Source organism: Suricata suricatta, chromosome 7 (assembly GCF_006229205.1).
Source record: "Suricata suricatta isolate VVHF042 chromosome 7, meerkat_22Aug2017_6uvM2_HiC, whole genome shotgun sequence".
Taxonomy (NCBI): Eukaryota; Metazoa; Chordata; class Mammalia; order Carnivora; family Herpestidae; genus Suricata; species Suricata suricatta.
The window spans coordinates 129,942,140-129,954,686 of record NC_043706.1 but is presented as its reverse complement, the minus strand read 5'-3'; the positions used below and the strand labels follow the sequence as shown (position 1 = coordinate 129,954,686).

The following is a 12,547-nucleotide window of genomic DNA, read 5'->3' as shown; positions in this document are numbered from 1 at the left end:
TACCTGCTCTTCTTAATAAGAAACAACAGCTAGTGTGATCCAAACCGTCTTAAACTGGTTGCTGGAAGTGGGCAGAGTAATATCAGCTGCTGTTTTTAGAAGCCCAACGTCTATCTACCCTCCTTGTAGCAACCACGTGGGCATTTTCCTCTCCTTACCCTCCTCCCAGCTCGTGGGCTCTGAATGACATTAACTCAGCTAAGCTGTCCATCCCCCTGATTACTGTGATTGGTTCATGAATAGGCACGAGGCCCAAGCAGAACAACTTGGGGCCAATGAAACCTAATATTTTATTAAAATTACTAGCAAAACAGACTTCTTACTGCTCCTACTGGCCACGAATAAGAGGGGATTTAGGGACCAGAGGCATTGTAGTTCTCTGCTTTTTCCCACTCAATGTTATGTTTGTGAGATTCCTCCATGGTATTTTGCTAACCATGCAGTGTAACTGTTTGCACTGACAGATGGTACTTCATTGGATCCTTTGTGGTATATTTATATGCTTTACTGTTGGACCTTTAGACTGTTTCCATTTCTTCTCTGTTACAAGCAATGTTGTACACGGTCCTTGATGTCATGTTTCATCTTGTATCTACCTGAATTGGAACTACTGGGATTTTATCATACACGTGAGCACTGCCGAGTAATTCCATTTTTTTTTCCGGGGTAATTGTACCAATTTACACTCTACCCAGAGTATATGTGAATTTACTTTGCTCCATATTATGGCCGATGCCGGATGCTATATTTTAATTATAGCTATTCTTGGTAGGAAATGGTACTTTTTGTGGTTTAAATTCATATTTTCCTAATTGCTAATGAAGCTAAGCATATTTTCATACGTATGCTGGCCATTCATATTCCCTTCACTGTGAAAAACTTATTCATGCATTTTGCCCATTTTACTATAGAATTATGAATATATAGAATTGTATTCTTATGAATTTGTTGGAGCTTTTTATATATTTCCCATGTATAATCTGTATGTCTTTTGTGTTATAATTTATCTTATCTTCAGTCTCTCTCTTGACAAACAGAAGTTCTTAAATATGATGCTCTAATATATATCTCATTATGGTGTAATGATTTTTGTGTCTTGTGTCCCTACCCCAAGGGCATGAAGATATTCTATATTATGTTTTAAAAACACTTAAAATTTGGATTTCACATTTAACGCCTTGATCCGTTTGAAATGACTATGCATGCTGTAAGACAGCGATCTATTTTTTATTTTCCTCCCATAAGGATAACCTACTATGCCAGTATTATTTATTAATTTATTCTTTCCACTAATTTGCAGTTCAGTTCTGTCATGTTTCAGGTTTCTATATAAACAAGGGCTTATTTCAGAGCTACTGTTTTGCTGGTCTGGTCGTTTATTTGTGTTGCCAAAATCACAATGTGTAAACACTATGGCTTTATAACAATATAAATAACATCTCTAAATCCTGTTTTTTCTTCAGGATTCTGTTGGCTATTTCTGGATCTTTCTTTTATTTACATTTTAGAATCAACCTAAGACCCACAAAAACTTGTTGTATTTGGAAGAATTGACATCTTTTACCTACCCCCTCCCCATTTGTTTGGATCTTTTAGGTGTATCTTTCAATAAAGTTCTTCCATTTTTTACATCAAGGCCTCACAGATCTCTCATTAGATACATTTCTAGGAACCTTATTTTTCTTATTATTGGCGAAGGTACCTTTTAAAAATTATATTTGAAAACATACAGAAAAGTAGTATTTATTATATTTGCTCTTTCATAGAGCCAAGTTTCAGTTCTGAGGTGCTATATGTACATCTAATTGTTCAGACATAAGCAAGAAAACTCACCAGTAATGGCATCTGCAACAGAAACTGGTTGACCAAGGTGGGAATGGAGTGAGGAGAATTAAAATAATCAAACAATTCAGAATAAGAATGGTAAACATTCACATCCATTTCTCATTCATGCAGTTAGTTGTTTAAATACCTTAGACTTGGTTTTTATTTATGCATTCACCCAGTATTTAGGCTCTATTATGTACAGATAACACATTTCTATTCTCAGAGATGTCCAAAGACAGATACTGTATGGCTTTTTTTGCAAATTCAAGCCAATTTTTATTTCTAATTTGGTATCTCTAATTGGTCATTTCTTTTTTTCTAAAGAAATCCAGTAGGTCTCAACTGCTTAAAAAAAAACCAAGCCCTAGAATTTTGAGAGTGGACATTACGAGAAGGGGGGACACATGTTTCAACAGTTAATATTCGCTGTTTGCCTAACCAGCACTACTTTTCCCTATAACTGGATGACATTATGTAGTGAGCACATGACCTATGCCAGGCGCAGGGTTAGAAAGTGAGTAAAGGACAGCATCTCCAAGAGAATTTTCTCTTATTACAAAACGGATGTGTTCTTGGAAAAACTACACACACCAAGCAATTTGAATAAGTTGAATGGTTTTCAGTGGCATTTTACAGATCTAAGGGAAAATTTGTCAAAATGAAGGTTCCACTCACTCACCCCTGATGTATATCAGGTTTGCATATCTTAGGAGGCACTGTAGTCTGCATATAAATAAAATGTAGAAATGAGTTGAGCTTTTGAGACAAGTTCAGTTTTAGTCTGTATCGATTCCTGGGGTTCTCAGGATCACGCACCAGCACTAGATAGAAATGAGTCCTTATACATTACTGAGATGTGTTAGGCTGGTACCGTATACTTGCCAAATCTGAGCTGTATTTCATGGTAAGCTGGCTGTGAATTTTTAAAAAAAGAAACCCAGAGCAGACAAGCAACAAAAAATGTGCATACCAGATTTGGATGGCCCAGATCTTAGATTTTGCCATTTCCTGTTGTTGCTGGTTTTTTTTTAAGAGACTAACAGTTGGCATAATTACTTGACAAAGGACTGTTCGTTCTAATCCTCAGAAATGAGGGGTTCTAGCAGGTGTCCCCTTCCTTGGATTTTCCCGTGTCTCTCTCTTTTTTACATTCTTATGGCAAAGCGGGCTCCTTAATAGGGGAAGCTGGCCAAACAGAGCTGGGGATTTCAACATCATCTGCTTTCGTTTTTCAATGTTGGAGGTGACTCTGGGCAAAAATGTGAAGGAGTAAATGATTCTTGAATGAATGACCTTCATTCAAGGGCTGTTAAAGGCACTGGGATTACAAAGGAAAATACTGAGGCTTTGCCAAGGACAGCAGGCATCAAAGGGGTACATACCAGTGAGCAGGCTGGACGGTGGCTGTATCACAAGTGCCAGCATACAGCTATCGACACATTCCTAACGCCCGTTCCTATCACCCTAGCAACCCACGCTACTCCCAAAATGCCTGGAAGGCATCCAATAGCAGAGCATCAACTACATACCCTGCACGGGTGCTGAGGATACAATGGTAAGTAGGACACATATAGTCCTCACACTCACAGACTTTCCAGTTAGTGGCATGGGGGGGGGGGGGGGTGGGGGTCACAGATTTAGCGAGCAGCAACGTCTAGAGGCACCTGCAGTTACAGCGTGCTCCTGAAGGCATAAAAATCACACAATCTTAACACTAACACTTGGGGCTTGGTAACCTATCAGTAGAGGAATATTATGGGTGGGGCAAAACTTTTCCAAAGATCTTCAAGCAGGAAGGGGACTACGAAAGTAAGATTTGGCAGGTCCTGTACTTAATAAAATGGAGGAAGTCACAGAAGTGGATGAACATTTCTAAGCAGAAAACTTTTCGAAGCAATACCTTCTATAGAGTCCAAGAGCTTTTACCAACCTAGATCAATAATTGTTGGAGCGCTTCAGATGTGTTAGCAACCAGTGAAATTAACAGAACAGTGTTATGTTAACACGGAGAAAGTCCCTAAAACGAACAGAAGTCAGACGGCTGTGGTTTTTAAAGTTGGAATGTTTTAGAAGTAAAATCAATTTTAGTGGAAGGAAACAGGAGATATCATATTTCTCATGCTGGCTATTTAATAATCTAATATTTGGGGAGATACCTTTAGAAATCTGAATTGGTGGCTGCCTGTTTATTTAATGGTGGAGTACTGATTTTTTTTTTTTTAAGCCAGACTTCTGTAAAAACACTACTTTTATTCAGGAAATATATGGAAAAAACTGTTACATCATTTTAGAATGTTATATTTAGAAAAGTAATTTCCTTTCACGGAAGGTCTTTTTTTTTTTTAACCTTTCCACATCAGTCAAGAAAAACAGGCTTTGACTTCAGTTTTTTAAAAATGAACTACCAAATGTATCACAGAGTTTTTATTTAACATCCATCTTGAGGATATTTCAATGAGCTTTCAGGTTTGGGGGTTAAAAAAAAAAAGGAACCATGAATATGGAGGGCAGACTTCCAATAAAACACTGTACAGCCCCCACCAAACAGTGATTTATTCATCTTATGTTTCTTGCCATCACAGCAACTGGGACTTCCTGGAAATCTTTGGTTTTGCAAATGTGCCTGGTTTTACTTCTAAAAAGGGGGGAAATGCTAAAATTGAATTACGTAGCCCATGAGGAAAACAGAAGGGTGATAATTGACAAATGCCTAGAAACCTTGTCATTTTGAATCTGTACTTGAGAAAACGACTTTTCTTTTTATTAAATATGCCATCAGCATATGTAGTGTGTGCTTGGACAGTTATTTTGCTGACCTGAACACGGTTCAAGCAAAATGAATGCCATTTCAAAAATGTTTCAGGGAGTCTGAACTCCACACCGTGAGCAGATAAACATTTCTTCAGCTTCTGCTCATAGGCAGTTTCCGCGCAGCTACTTGGGTATATAAAAGTTACAAGAGCCTATAATCCCGTGGACATTTGGCCATGCCCTATTAAACCGGTAACAAAGGGCAGGCTTCTAGCAGCACACGGATACATTAGAGAGAACACCTGGCCACAATTTTCACTATGAAGCTGAAATACGGGCCAAGGAAGAAACTGAAACATGGTATCTACTGCCATAGACTAGTTAGAATGCACTCACCCAACTCAATGTTCCACAACTACAGACACTGTTGAGCCCTACTTCCCCATTAGGCCACATAAGCAGGCTTTTAAGTGGGAGGGTCCAGATGACACGTAAATGTTGACAGGACAGATCTTTTACTGGATAAAGGGTTGAGATACAGGAATGGGGAAATCATGGAAAGTTCCCTGAAAAGACAGGAGGAAGTGGGACCTAGGACCCAGAAGCCAGCGTTACATAAAGTTGGGACATTTTGGCTGTTACAACAAAGGGCAGGCATGTGACAGGTATTAGGTCTGATGGCAGGCAGTGGCCAGCAGGTTCCTTGGGTGATTTCCATTTTTTTCTTAGAAGTAGAAGATGAGATCATCTTTTGGATGTGATGAGCAAGAACGTATATTTGGGAAGAGTAGATAAGTCATTTGGAAGAGTTGGGCATGAGCCAAGGAAGTCGGTCAGGATCAAACTGTGTCATCAACCACCAGGTGATGGGACCTTAGGGGAGGCCTGGGCCCGGGTGTGCGCAGCGGACAGCAGGTAGGAAGGGTAGGTAGCATTGACTTTGGCGTCAGGAGGCCCACATCTGTGCCCAAGCTCTGCTGGCAACCACCCACTGACCTTGGAGGAATCACTCATTTCTTTAGCTCTTAACTTCCTGCCATTTGTAAAAGGACAGGGTCGCATAAAGATCTTTGAGGCCCCTTCTAGCTCTCAGAAGGCTCTTACAGAGCAACCAGTAAGTGGTCTACTGGCTGCACAATTAACACAGACTAACATTTTGGAATTGGTCTGAGAACCACTTTTATGGGCTTGGCGCGTGGCTTCATCACTTTCTGACATGGATTACACCACAGCCTCCCCTCCGGTCTGCCTCTAATCCTGCTTCTGTCCCGTCATCTCTACAACCAACACCATCTTGTCACCTCTCGGCTTCAGTCCTTCCAAAGGTCCCCCCATTGCCCGTGGGGCGAGTCCCGACTCCTCTGCCCAGGAAACACTTCGTCAACAGTTCCCGCCTCACTCATCGCTTCCCTGGAACCCAAACTGCAAACTTGTTTTGAGAGAGAGAGAGAGAGAGAGAGGGAGGACGGGGAGGGAGGGAGGGAGAGAGAGACAGAGACGGAGAGAAACAGAGAGAGAAAGAGAGAGAAGGAGAGAGGCATGGCGGGAGGGAGGGAGAGAGAGGGAGAGAGAGAGGGAGAGAGAGAGAGAGGGAGGGAGACAGAGAGAGAGGGGGAGGGAGACAGAGAGAGAGAGAGGTAGAGAGACAGACAGAGAGAGGGAGGGACAGAGAGAGAGAGGGAGAGACAGAGAGAGAGGGAGGGAGGGAGAGACAGAAAGACAGAAAGAGAGAGAGACAGAGAGAGACAGACAGAGAGAGAGGGATGGAGGGAGAGACAGAGAGAGAGGGAGGGAGGGATGGAGGGAGAGAGAGGAAGAGACAGAGAGAGAGAGAGAGAGAGAGAGAGAAAGGATTTTCTCTATTTAAGCAAAAATAAGGGGTTTTCATCCCCTGAACATACCCATTCACTACTTTAGGAATATTTGTATTGTCATTTGCTCTTTCAAGATAAATCGTCCCATTTAAAAACATCATACTCACAGATCTGGGCCAAGCACTTCTCAGTAGCAACAGCGAGAATCTGTGGCTTAGTTAAAATACACTAGAGTGAATTCCTTTCACTTTTCAAGGTGAGTATAATAAAAGTTAAAGCCTTCCTACAAGAAATGGGCTTTCCAGAGGAAGCGAAGAAAGCATATAAATAACATTACCCCATTCATTAAAAGAATGGTATTCAACGATGTTTACACAAGTGGTTCTCACTCTTTAAACTTAAATCTAAATATATTTTAAAAGCTGTATGTAAAGTAGTAATTTACTGAAGCCAAACCACAGAGAAATTTCAAGAATGCGTCCAGAGCATATTATTCTATTCTCGGCTATATAAAGAGAATCTTAATAGTTTCTAATTTGGTCATTTATTGACTAACTGTCCCTTAGAAGAATTTTGCAACATAAAATAATTTGAAAAATGGTTTCAACTCAATTAGGTTCCTAGGTAAGAGGTAGAAATGTAAGCCCCCTGATTAGCTATTTTAACCCAAGAGGTACCTGGCGGCGGCAGCCTGCACGGTCACAGTCACTAGAGCCCTCAGCCTCTCCCTCCTGGTGCCTGGGAATTTTCTTGTCCTCTTGACACCCTTATTTGCCTTCATTTCAGGAATGCTGCTGTGGCAGGGGGGACCCTCGGCAAGAGTGACGGAGGGGCAATGGCAAGAAAGGTTCAAGCAAGGGTCAAGAGAAAGGGGGGACTGCTGTGGCTGATGGGGCCCCAGAACCCTTTATGTAAATGGAGTGGAGGAGGGCAATTGGAGTGGGTTCTAGGAAAGAGTCGGAAATGGAAAGACATTCAGAAGCAATGGGAAGCACAGGAAGGCAGGAAAGCCTAAATTGTTCCAATGAACCAAGATAGGTAACTTAGCTGAAGCTAGCATTTGGATGGAACCACAGTAATACATTCTACCTAAAAATTAACAAATTAAAGACATGTTTAATGCTGGAAAAGAAAAAATTCTAAGCAATCCAAGAAGATCACCTATCAAGTTCATCACTGTCAAGAACAAAACTTTCGTAAGGGCTGGAATAATATTCATAGATATTCACATTACTTTCATGGGAAAGTTCTCAGATTATTAATAAGTGCCAGAACAGAAAATGCAATGGACTAAATAACAGAACTGACTTGGCTAAAGACTCATCAGGTAGACTGCCAAACTCACATCCCAGAATATACAGTAGAAACAAAGAAGGAGAGGGGCCCCTGGGTGGCTCAGTCGGTTGAGTGTCTGACTTTGGCTCAGGTCATGATCTCACGGTTCGTGGGTTCGAGCCCCGCGTCAGGCTCTGTGCTGACAGCTCAGAGCCTGGAGCTTGCTTCAGATTCTGTGTCTCCCTCTTTCTTTGCCCCTGCCCCACTCACTTTCTGTCTCTGTCTCTCAAAATAAAATAAAGACAGAAAAAAAAACTTTTTTAAAAAAAAAGAAACAAAGAAGGAAAATATGAAAGAGATGGAGAATTGATTACAAGAGGTACAAAATCCATCTCCTAAAGTTCTGTGAACACTGCATAAATATTAGTGAGAAGAAAATATCCTGAGCCTGACAGGCTTCAAATCCTAAAGGAAAAAAAAAAAATTTCATGGTAAGAACATCATTGGTGAAATAAAATATGAGAACTACAGATAAAGTAAAAATTCCCAAATTGTTCAAAGAGATAAATAATCAGATACATACACAATCAACTAAGTTATAAGAATCAGCCAGCACCAGCACCAGACTGATCGGCTACACTAGATTGTAGGTATCAAGGCAGCCATGCTTTCAAAGTGGAAGAACTATCATTTTGAATCTAGACTGAAATTATTAATCAAATGTGAGGCAAAATCAGACATTTTCAAACACACAGTAACAGAGCTGACCATCCACGCATATTATATATAAAAGCTACTCCAGGGGCGCCTGGATGCCTCAGTCAGTTAAGCATCCGACTTTGGCTCAGGTCATGATCTCATGGTTCGTGGGTTTGAGCCCTGCGTCGGGCTCTGTGCTGACAGCTAGCTCAGAGCCTGGAGCCTGTCTTTGGATTCTGTGTCTCCCTCTCTCTGACCCTCCTCTGCTCACGCTGTCTCTCTCTCTCTCAAAAATAAATAAAAACATTAAAATTAAAAAAAAAAAAAGCTACTCCAAGGGAAAAGTCTACCAAATGAAAATGGAAATCTAAGGATGAGAATGACATGGCATGGAAAAAACAGTAGGAGCAGAACATAACCCCAAAGTGGAGAAGTGTCTATAAACGAAGCTGTTGGAAAAATCTCCTCCAAGCAGCAAACGTCAGTGATCCAGAATGGAATTTCGTGCTCCACAGATCTGAGTATAGTACTTGGCTCCGCAGTGAATAGTATTTGCATATTGGCTTTCAATTGTTGGAGACAATCCATAGACAAAAGAGACACCATAGTTATGCTGTAACAGTAACTATAGCAAAAGTATTAAACGGTGATACTATAAAAATTGGTCTAACCCACTGGCAGGTTATAGGTAAGGGCTGACCCTCCTAAGTGTGCACGGGACAGTCAGGGCTAACAATGGTTTGTCCCTGTAGTCACAGTGGAGAAGAGGTGAATGAATGAAAGATGCTAATGTCCCCATCCTGCAGACCACACTTGCAATGGAGGCTCTAGGAAAGAAGTTGGCGGCCACATCCACGACAGCAACCGTTAACAGTGACTGTACTCGAATATGATTGATTTCAACCCCTTCCAAATGACTTAGATTTTTAAAACAATACATCCATTTAGAGTAGAAACAGTCGAGTCTTATCCATGAGGCATCTAACTGCGAACAAAGAGAATGTTTCAAAATGAGCCACGTCTGAGGCTCCAAACACGGGGAGCTAAGGAAAAATGAGGAGATAAGGAATTTTTATCCAAACTCTGGTTTGAAGGCAACAGTATCAACAGAACCGAGGATCAGAGGCCCTGTGCCCTTGTCCAGAAGCAGCGTCTGTACTTTCGTAAAGAATGGATGGTCACAGGGAAGGACAGGAGAAGGAGGAGGTCCCCAGTGAACCAGAAAAGGGACCAAGTGAGCCGAGTTAATCACGCCACAAGCCATTAGCCGCCACCCTGACATTTCAGCTGCTTCGGGGTCAGCCCGAGTGGCCGGGTCCCTCCAGCTTAGAGCTGCTCAAAGACACACTGCTCTCCCTCTGGAAGTATGACTATTTGTGGATGTCATATATTACACAACTTAAGAAAAAAAATAGGCTGAATGCTATACCACGATCCATTTTATGCCAAAATCATTTCTCACATTAAAAATTCAACATAGGGTTTCTTTTCATGAGCATTAACACTTTGAAGTTTGTCTAAAGACTCTGAAGAGGGATTCATATCTATAGTTTTTTTTTTTTTTTTTTTTTTTTTTGGTCTTTAAAGAGAACCAAAATCCTAGGTATGCTGAAGCACAATTATTTGCACAGGAAGCTATTAACTTATCTACAAAGGATAATACAACCCCGAAAGATAATGATTGTTTCATTCCCTTTAACTTAAGAACTTAGGTGTTAACACCTAAAAGATACATTATTTTCTATTTAAAATGGAAAAAGCCCAGCATCCTGCCTTCTGTAAGTCACTAACTACCACGCACAGAATCAAAATCCATTATGTGCACAGAGCCAGGGCCCTTGATGCATTTCACGTGTTAGTGCGCACCTGTCCAGTCAGTGCACGTCTATCAAGTTTCCTTGTTTTCAGATTCACTTAGCATTAAAAACAACAACAACCTGAAGTCAGGATAGAGCTTACAATCAACATGAATATTCAACATGGCTAGGATTACATAGGCTCCCTGAAGCAGTTAAATCAAGTTTATATCTGAAGAATCCAGTGCAGAAATTGAGAAAATCCAATACCGCATCCATAACTCATTGGTAATATGTCTGAAGCCACAAAAAGAACATTAAAAAAAAAAAACGTAGCTCCAGGTAAGTGGAGATGCTGGTCCTAAGTGAGGACAACTGAATTAGAAACATTAAAAAGGACTTAATCAGACCGAAATGGACACACTTCCTGATTCCGGTGAACGACTTATGTATAATTACTCCAAGAGTCCCGAAAGAAAAAAAAAACAACAGAAATCATGACTCCTGCACAATACCCACCCATGACTTCCATATTTCTTACTTTAATTACAAGTCTCCTCAGATGCTCATTCAATTATTTCAGGGCATTCCAAACATTTCAACATCATTTCTTGAAAGTGAAGTTTGGAGTGCATTAAGTTTCCATGACTCCCCAAAACAAAAAAAAATTTTTTTAAGTAGTAAAAGCTGCAATTCACTCACACCCCAGGAAACAAATTGAAATGTACTGGAGTAAACTTAATGAAATAATGGAAACCATGTGCGTGAAATTCAAATATTCTGCTATACGTCCTTCATGGTTAGGGACCATATCTGTCTGCATTTTCATTTCCTCCCATTTCCAGTGGCAGCTTGATTGAATATTCAAATTAAACGGGATTGAGAGTTAATTACTTTTCCAGGGGGAAGAGTCGCTTGACTACTTTAAAATCTGGGTTGTTTAATGTATCTTCATTCGAAAAAAAAAAAAATTCCCCTAATTCTTCTTGGAAGGATAATGTCCCATAAATTCCTACCCACCCTTGCCCCGAAGTCAGGGACAAATCACAGCCTTGTAACTCTCAGGAAAAGATGCTTGTATTTGTAATAATCCGAAAGCGCAGAAATGATGATGTACCTCCAAGCATTCACTGCATTCTTCACAAAATAAAGATTTATTGTTCAATTGTTTTATCACTTTCATGGGTTTTCTCCCTGAATTAGGCTTAGAATCTGGAGACGAAAGTTAAATTTTTCCATATGTCTGAATTTAAATCATTTGATCTAGTAATGGAAAGACTGATTTACTCTCTCAGTTAAAATATTTTAAATGTTTATTTCTATTCACTTTATTACTTTTTCAAAATGCTTTCTCCCAAAGCTAAGTTTCAGGACTCAGTGGAGTTTTCAAGTTAGCCTTGAACGTGGTCTAATTATAGAAGTGAATGTGGGCAATACCTTTTGAGCTTCCCATACTTTTTCTGTCCAACTACTGTTTAAAATTTCTCCAAATCCATCAAGCTTTCCTAGACTTCCCTGGACTACACATTTTCTTACTTATTATGCTCCAACATTCATGTGGCCGCTTGATCGCACACTTTCTTTTAAAAGGCATACAGGGTATTTGACCCATTCTCCTAAACCACGTGAAGAGCCAATCTGATGGTCAGGCAGTCTTTCCCATATCATCCCATCTACTCATGGCACTCTGCACTAAGTGGCACCCCACACACTGACCGGCACATAGTAGGTCGTCAGGGTTTTGAATTGGTGGGTACGTGCCTTAGCCATCAATATGCATTCAGCACAGTCCTTGATTCTCAGAGGGAGACATAATCAGATCTGAGTTTTCATATTGTGCCGGACACTGAGATTTCTCCTGGCCACACTTATTTACCTGAGTCAAATGTGACACCATCACAAATTCCCAGGGACATCACGTATGGTTTTCTCTCCCTACTGCGTTGAACTTCTATTTTGCGGTTGTTGGAAGTTTAGACTACCCCTCATTGTATCTTACAAAGCCTAAGATTAACAAGATGGGAATATCATCACTTGAAAAATGAGAACACTTCTGTATCTGTGGTATTTATTATGGGCACATAATAAAAAGTGACAGTCCCGCTTTTCCAACCCTTATTGTTTCCATCCCCTCAAAGCCCTGAACACCACCAGGTCAGATCCCGCCTGGTCCACCCCCAACTACTCTCTGAAAGAGAGTTTACTTCTGCAAACGCCCAGGAAAAGACACACACTGGCATAGTTTCCATCTTCCTCGTTTAGGTGCTGTATCTCTTAATCCATGGTTGCCAAGCTCACTGGGGCAACTTCTTGCTGCTCTTCAGCCATCTTTTGACCTTGTTTTTTACTTGAATGTTAACTGAACACTTATTGTGCGCCAGACTG

The 12,547-nt window shown here is 40.6% G+C and overlaps 1 protein-coding gene across 1 annotated transcript in view; it reads right to left on the bottom strand.

Annotated features, from left to right (window-relative positions):
* Positions 1 to 6,595, bottom strand: part of PLEKHG1 (pleckstrin homology and RhoGEF domain containing G1) — a 181,028-nt gene extending 174,433 nt beyond the window's left edge. The window contains exon 1 of the mRNA XM_029945021.1: positions 6,560 to 6,595. The gene's annotated coding sequence lies outside the window, so the exon portion shown is untranslated. The remainder of the gene's footprint in view (positions 1 to 6,559) is intronic.
* Between the last annotated feature and the right edge of the window lie 5,952 nt (positions 6,596 to 12,547).